Genomic DNA, 8,627 nt, shown 5'->3' with positions numbered 1-8,627 from the left:
TTTCAGTGCACTAGTGTGACATCATTGCATTCTTTTTCCCTCCCTCTCTTAGACTTCCTCCACCTCTCCTTTCTTGTCTCCTCCCTCTATCTGTTTCAATCTGCTTCATTGGCATAACAAAAACAGCTACATTTGAATTGCCAAATCACCAGGTTAGACTGATGTTGATACAAAAAATGGTAACAATTTACAGTATGGTTTAGTTGGTTAACATTAGTTAAACATTGCAGTATGAACTATAAAACAATCTTTATGGTAATGCATAAATACACATTGTTAATTCAGATTTGTTCATATTACTTATTAACATCTGGTGCTGACCGAAAAAGTTTACTTTTGTTTTTTTACTTCATCAGAATGGTATGAAACTTGGTAAAAAGTTTTTGGCTCTTGCTGTTTGAAAACAAAAAACAACCCTAAAAAATCATGGACCTGATTTTTAAAAGGATAAATGGTCCTAAAATAGTCACACTTGTATGGGTTACGGTCAAAGATTATCGCAGCGGAAATTAACGTATAACAAATTTCATCTATTGGAAATGTTTGGAACTGCATACAAACAAATTTCTTATAAAAGCTAATATTTTGAAATGACAATTAAAATATGGAGGACGGCTTGTTTAGATAATTGGCTTAGATTTTTTTCAGTTTTAGAGTAAATGTTTTGGAAAATATATACACTCTAAAAAATGCTGGGTTGTTTTAACCCAATTTCGGTTTTAATATGGACTAACCCAGCGATTGGGTTGTTTTAATCCTGCGGTTGGGTTAAATATTTGCTTAAGACAACCCAATTGCTGGGTTAAAACAACCCAACTGCTGGGTTACTCCATATTTGACCCAACATTGGGTTGTTTTTTACTCAGAATTTTTTAGCGTGTACAGTCAAACAAAAAGATTTTCAGGCACCAAAATGTTTTCACATTATCACAGTTTATTTGCTATAGTTTAGTAAATGGTAATAAAATATGACAAACTCAAAGTTAACTGTGTCAGATCAAATTCATCTTAATAATGTCAGATAACTTATGTCAGCTGTTAGATTTAAGTACACAATCAGATAATACCAAGTAATGCTTCATTTTCTTCAGTCTGTGGTGTAGGTCACATTAGCAATTAAAGAAAAAACACTTCAGCAAAACATGGTCGGATCAAAAGATCTGAATAATTGTTGGTTTGACTATATTTCATTTTCTAAATTTCATACAAAACGTCATTAGAATAATTTTCTAACATGTTTTTAATGTCTCAGTCATTTAGCATTTTTTTATGGGACTTTAAGACAAAAATGGCTTGGCTGTCTAACTTCTGAGAAAACGAGAAAAAAGGCTGTTAAAGGCAACTTGTCATTTATTTACTTAAAATAAGCACTGAATCGATTTAGTTTTAGATTATATTATTACTATGTATTAATAATATTAATAGGGCTGGGCAGTATGACAGTATATATCATGCTGATGGTATAAAACGTCTATCATTATAGATTTTGCTATATTATGTATATATCCCAGTGTGTAAATATATACGTGTAGCACAACATTAACATACATGAATTAGACAACAGAGCTCAATAAACTGTCAAAAAACCCTCAGAAAGCCATGTCCTGGCATGCCATCGCAAATTCAGTTCTCTTTCACATTCACGTTATTGCACTTGAAATGCAAATACACATGTAATTATGTAAAAATACCCATATTCATGTAAACAGTAGGTTATGTCTCAAATGAAGATAAACAGTTGGGTGTAAAACGGATGGGTGTCAGTATAATGGATCCGTGCATTCACTCTTAAAGTGACAGCAGCCTTATACACCTAATTTGACCTGTCTGTCAAATAAAACATGAGAAAATAACTTGCTTGCTCTTGACTGAATAACTTGTGTAGCTTTAATAAGAATACAATTATGTTAAATTAATCTAGTAAAGACTATGCAGTATTTTATTTTTTACTTTTGATTATACCATTTCTATTCTATTTCTAGCTACATGTTAAATAAACCTCTGGAAAACTTTATATTGGATTTGTCCTATTTTTTGTAATTTGCTTCTTTGTTCCTATTCTTTATAGCAATATGTGAGATATATATATCACATATTGCTATAAAGAATAGGAACAAAGAAGCATTTATATATATATATATATATATATATCATTTATTTACAAGACACCCATGAATCTGTTTAAATCGCATATTTTAGCATTTTTATTAATTGGCTGATTTGTTCACAGAAAAAAACGTCTTGCTAATCATGACTTTTTTTGTGAGAATTTTTTACTTCATCGGAATGGTATGAAACTTGGTAAAGGTTTTGGCTCTTGCTGTGTGTCTCTGTCATTGTGAGCATCAGTAGACGTAAATGAGTATTTACAGAACAGTCAAATATGTTTTTGTGTCTCTGTGACAGGTCAGTGTTTGTTATTAATTCCACATGCTTTTGTGTGTGACATCATCAAACTTCAACACAGTACGCAATCAGGTATATTTTGACGGTATGACGAAGAGAGAAAAAAAAAGAGGAAAGTTTTTTTCCCCATGACGCGTTTCAGTAGCACTTGTTCTGAACACGGATTGTAGTGAGCGGTGCAGTTTGAGGCACTGCTGAGATCTTATCTGAACATCTAGAGACACACCTGAGATTCTTTTAGCATATTCGCATTTTCACTTAATGGTTACACTACACATTTATAGGGTCTCTAAATATAAGGAAAAGGTATACATGTTTTTCACATATGTGTGAAATGTATTGTGGTGTTTTCTGTGACAAAGACAATAGAGATGCATGCTGCAATAAATGAGTCAGAAAACAATGACGTTCACACATCACAAAACCCAAATGACTAGCTATAGCGTCTCTATAGAGCGCTGACTGAATAGATCTGTGAAAGTGACAGGGGTTGAGCTGTGAGTGAGTGCTGGGCAGAACACAGGGGTAAAGATGTGACATAAAGGCTGTAGGCTTGTTGTGTTTTCAGATTGTGCGATACTACATTTTGTCCCTTGACCTCTAGTGTAAACAGACTACATCATGGCAAGTTTAGGCGGGTAATTTCCCATCAGACCTAGCAGGGCAAGGTTATCAATCTTTTCGTGAATGAACAAGGAAATGAATCTTTTCGTTTTACAACAAGCTTAAGATTAAATTTGAAAGGCCCATCTCTGATTTCTTTAACACAGTCATGAGTTAAACATGTTACACACCCACTATGAAGGGAGTTATCTGGTAAAGGGATAGCTCACCCAACAATTTACTATTATGTTCCAAACCTGTATGACTTCCTTTTTTCTGTGGAAAACACCAGAAGATATACTTTGAGAATTGATCTGTGTTTCGTTTAGTTTTTTATCACAATGGAAGTCAATGGAGTCCCATGTTGCTTGGTTCTCATCTTTTTTCAAATTTTTATTTTATTTTGAAAGTTTAGCGAGTTAATGACAACAGAACTTCCATTTTTGGGTGAACTTTCCCTTTAACAGTTCTTTTTTTAAGGATTGTTTATTTTCTATTTTCAAGGATATCTAAACATTAAGTTAGAAGTCATATGGTGTTTGTTTTCTCACAAGCATGCTTTATAAATTTCCTGAAAATTTTCCTTATAAATGTCTTGAGTCATGAATCATAGGGTGTGTGCATGCTGAAAAACAGGAAGTTGTGTGTGTGTGTGTAGTTGTGTACTGACTTGTTTACTCTTCCCTGCCTCATGTGCTGTGGTCATGTGACTTTTGCCACTCTTTTTGAAATGGACTGCATGACTCCATGTGAGTATGCACAACAAGGTGCACACTATATGTAAATACACACACACACACACACACACACACACACACACACACACACACACACAAACATTTTTGACTTTCAAAGCAATCCCACAGAATGGGAATGTTTGAACACAAAAGATTTTCATAGTATCTGTTGCTGCTCCTGTGGTTTTGAGCTGTTTTTATCGCCTTCAAAATAAGTTTGAAGACCTTATATCAGCATATCTGCCCAAAAAAAATTCCAATACATCTTTGTTCAAACTCATTCACCCATGAATGAAATCATGTCTTAGTTAGTCATTTGAACACACAGTATAGTGTTAATGTCAAATGTCGCTATCAGCATCTTGCTTGTGTATTTTCATAAATGTAAATGTATTTAACTTTTGGCCAAATAGTGGCCCTGAAACTCTTTTGGTTTTGTGTCATGGATATGTACAGTGCATTCGGAAAGTATTCACCGCGTGTCACTTTTCCCACATTTTGTTATGTTACAGCCTTATTCCAAAATGGATTAAATTCATAATTTCCTCAAAATTCTACAAACAATACCTCATAATGGAAACTTCACAGAAGTTTGTTGGAAATCTTTTCAAATGTATTTAAAATAAAAAAGGGGAAAAAATCCCATGTACATAAGTATTCACAGCCTTTGCTCAATACTTAGTTGAAGCATTTTTCACTTTTCACACCAATTATAGCCTTTTTGAGATGTTCAATCGGGTTCAAGTCTGGGCTCTGGCTGGGCTACCCAAGGCCATTCGCAGAGTTGTGTTGTTCCGTAGACGCTCCTTTGTTATCTTGGCTGTGTGCTTACGGTCGTTGTCCTGTTTAAAGATTGAAACCTTCATCCCAATCTGATCAAGGATGTCTCTTTATATTGCTGGGGAAACCATTGGACCTGAGCTAAAAAAAATGTTTTGTTTATTGTTTGTTGAATTTCAAGGAAACTAATGAATTTAATCAATTTTGGAATAAAGTTGTAACATAACAAATTGTAAAAAAAAAAGGGAAGACCTATGAATTATTTTCTGGATGCACTGTATGTGGATGAATCTCTCAAAACCCCAAGGTCTTATTTTTCAAATGTAACTATTTAGAGGCATACACTGATCAGGCATAACATTATGATCACTGACAGGTGAAGTGAATGTCACTGATTATCTCTTCATCATGGCACCTGATAGTGGGTGGGCTATATTAGACAGCAGGTGAACATTTTGTTCTTTTTTTGGATTTGAGGCTTGAGTAAGTTTGACTACGGACTACTGGTCCAGAGCATCTCCAAAATTGCAGCTCTTGTGGGGTGTTCCCAGTCTGCAGTGGTCAGTATCTATCAAAAGTACTCTAAGGAAGGAACAGTGGAGAACCGGTGACAGGGTCATGGACGGACAAGGCTCATTGATGCACGTGGTGACAGAAGGCTGGCCTGTGTGGTCTGATCAAACAGATGATCTTCTGTAACTCAAATTGCTCAAGAAGTTTGTGTTGGTTCTGAAAGAAAGGTGTCAGAATACACAGTACATCACAGTTTGTTGTGTATGGGGCGGCATAGCCACAGATCAGTCAGGGTGCTCATGCTGACCCCTGTCCACTGCCGAAAGCACCAACAGTGGGCACGTGAGCATCAGAACTGGACCACAGAGCAATGGAAGAAGGTGGCCCGGTTCTGATGAATCACTTTTTCTTCTACATCACGTGGATGGCCGGGCGCGTGCGTCGCTTACCTGGGGCCACATGGCACCAGTATGCACTATGGGAAGAAGGCAAATCATCGGAGTGTGTGTGATGCTTTGGGCAATGTTCTGCTGGGAAACCTTGAGTCCTGCCATCCATGTGAATGTTACTTTGACACGTAACACCTACCTAAGCATTGTTGCAGACCATGTACACCCTTTCATGGAAACGGTATTCCCTGGTGACTGTGGCTTCTTTCAGCAGGAGAATGCGCCCTCCCACAAAGCAAAAATGGTTTGAGGAGCACAACAACGAGTTTTGGTGTTGACTTGTCCTCCAAATTCCCCAGATCTCATGTGCTTACCAAACAATTCTGATCCATGGAGGCCCTACCTCGCAACTTACAGGATCTGCTGCTAACATCTTGGTGCCAGATACCACAGCACACCTTCAGGGGTCTAGTGGAGTCCATGCCTCGACAGGTCAGGGCTGTTTTGGCAGCCGAAGGGGAACCAACACAATATTAGCAAGGTGGTCATAATGTTATGCCTGGTCAGTTTATATCATAATCCAAAAAAATGCCCTGTCTTGTAATTCTAAATTGATTTGTTGCATGGCCTTTAATTTATGCTGATGTAGATAAAAAAACCATTGAATTGCAGCTTTTTTCCCTCTTTTTTAACTGCAGTTTGCTATACGGTAATGCAAATCTAATGAGAATCACCATTGAGAATAATTACTGCAAATTACTGTGGTAATTATTTTCACACAAAAAAAATCCAGATCCATTAAGGTCTTGAGAATGTGCTTAATTATGTTGTGAAGCAAAAATGTTATGATCACATTTGTTTCTCTTCTTATTTTTCTCTTTTATTTCAGGGTAAAATGTGACCTGAGCATGTTTTTGTGACATTCACCTACGCATTATTAAAACATTTGACTGCATAATGATCGGCTGCTGTTTGTTTCAGTACAACAGTGATGTGCCTGTTTGACTCTAGATTCATGTGGAATTACCCTGATGCTGGTTCAGCAGTAATATCTGTACAGCAGCAGTTCGCACAGAGCCTGTATCATGAGACAGCGGGTGATATTGCTGTGAAACGGCTGCTCAGGGATCAGAGGAATAGGAGATGTTCAGAAAATCTGGTCTGCTTGCCTCATTAAAGTCATATTAGTTCTGGGGTGTGGCACCCAAACTCAGATTGTTTCAGTTTCATAGAGGTTGCCTGGTATTTTCCCACTCTATCAGGGACATTTTTTTCATACTGCCTTTCTCTGGCTCAGATTCAGAACTGGCCTGACCTGTAGTAAAAACACTAGCATGTCAGAATGTGGTATGGTTTCTGGGTCAAATCCTTATCAGGGTTCATATCAGTGGAGAGGGATAAATATGTTGGTCTGTTTGAATTCAGATTTGGGGGTTAAACATCTGGGCTGGCAGCTAAAAGATTGTAGTAGGTTTGAACCCTATAACAGACCTTCATCGTTGCTGAAAAGCATATTTTCTCAGATTAATCATGGGGGTATTCTCTGAAATAATGAATAATTGGTAAAAGTGTTAGCTGACTAATTAGTGTTTAGAAATGTAAATGCGAAATGTAGGGCAATTTATGATTAGTTGCAATAGTATTCCCACACTATCAATAATTTATAGTTGGAGCAATATACAGTTACAGTTTCACCAGTATATGCCTGGCCATAGTGTAATTCACTAATGAACAGCGCCCCCTTGTGGTGCGTGAGATTTTAGTTTTAGTTGGAAGCAGGCATGTGCTATTTTCTTTTTAACTGTGCATTATTACTTTAGATTAGATTGACAGCAAAAATAAAAGTCATTTTGAAAAATAAAATATCCGTGTACTTGGAGAGTGCTTAGATAAACTTGACTATTAACAGAATATTTCCAGTTATTTTTGTGATTGCCACTCCAAACTGGAGCCTCTGTTTTGTTGATGGGAACTAAACATTTGTCTCTTATCAGAAACATCGCTCTTGGCTTGAGAGTGATTTTTTTTCACCTGGATGTTTTGCTCTGGAAGGTGCTAAAAACGATCTTATTTCTTCTGCATTGATTTTCTGAAGAGAATTTTGGTTATGAATAAAGTGTTGTCTGATGGGTTATTGCAGAGCTTGTAAATAAAGCTGAACAATACTTCAAGCTTTTCAGTCAACCCCTTTGTGTCCCACGTAAGAAGGAACAATTATTTGAAGTTATCTGTGTGTATTTACCTTATGGTATTTACAGTGACAGTCACTTCCTGTTAAGCTCCTGCTAGGTCGTTAAAGGATTAGCTCACTTCAAAATGAAAATGATCTGATAATTTACTCACCCCCATCTCATCTAAGGTCTTTCTTTCTTCAGTCGAAAAGAAATTTAGTTTTTTGAGGAAGACATTCCAGGTATTTTCTCCACACAATGGCAACCAAAATGTTGAGGTTCAAATCGATGTAGTTTCAAAGCACTTCGAATGGCTTCAGAGGCTCTGCAGGATCCCAGACGAGGAATAGGGTATTATAGCGAAATAATCTCTAAAAAAATACATTGTAAAAATAAAAAAAAAAAAAAAAATAAAAAATATATATATATATATATATATATATATATATATATATATATATATATATATATATATATATAGCTCTGTGAAATACTTGATTCTGATTGGTCAATCGCGCATAAAAGATAACACCCGCTCATATGGTACTACGAGTTATCTTGACCGGTACTACTTCTATGCTTAAAGGGGGGGGTGAAATGCTGTTTCATGCATACTGAGCTTTTTACACTGTTAAAGACTTGGATTCCCATCCTAAACATAGACAAAGTTTCAAAAACTAATGTTGGACGTTTGATGGAGTATTTCTGTGTCAAAAATACTCCTTCCGGTTTCTCACAAGTTTCGGTGAGTTTTTTTCGAGTATGGGTCTACTTGACGTTAATAAGAGCGGAAGGTCCTCGTATGGGCCGTACGGGCTCTTCTCCCGGTAGGGTGCGCGGGCGCGTGACTAGAGCACGCTGTAAATAGTCTCTCAGATGCAGATCCAGTCGTCCGTGAACACTTATGTGGCGCCGCGCTCCACTTTATTCCTATGGGTGACGTCGAGCGACTTCTCCGGGAAGGCAGCGCTGCATTTGAACCTATTTGAACGCAGAAATGACGGGAAGCTTCACAACACCGTTTCAGT

This window comes from Pseudorasbora parva, chromosome 11, assembly GCF_024679245.1.
Source record: "Pseudorasbora parva isolate DD20220531a chromosome 11, ASM2467924v1, whole genome shotgun sequence".
Classification (NCBI taxonomy): Eukaryota; Metazoa; Chordata; class Actinopteri; order Cypriniformes; family Gobionidae; genus Pseudorasbora; species Pseudorasbora parva.
The sequence above is the reverse complement of the archived record's forward strand: the minus strand, read 5'-3'. Positions refer to the sequence as shown.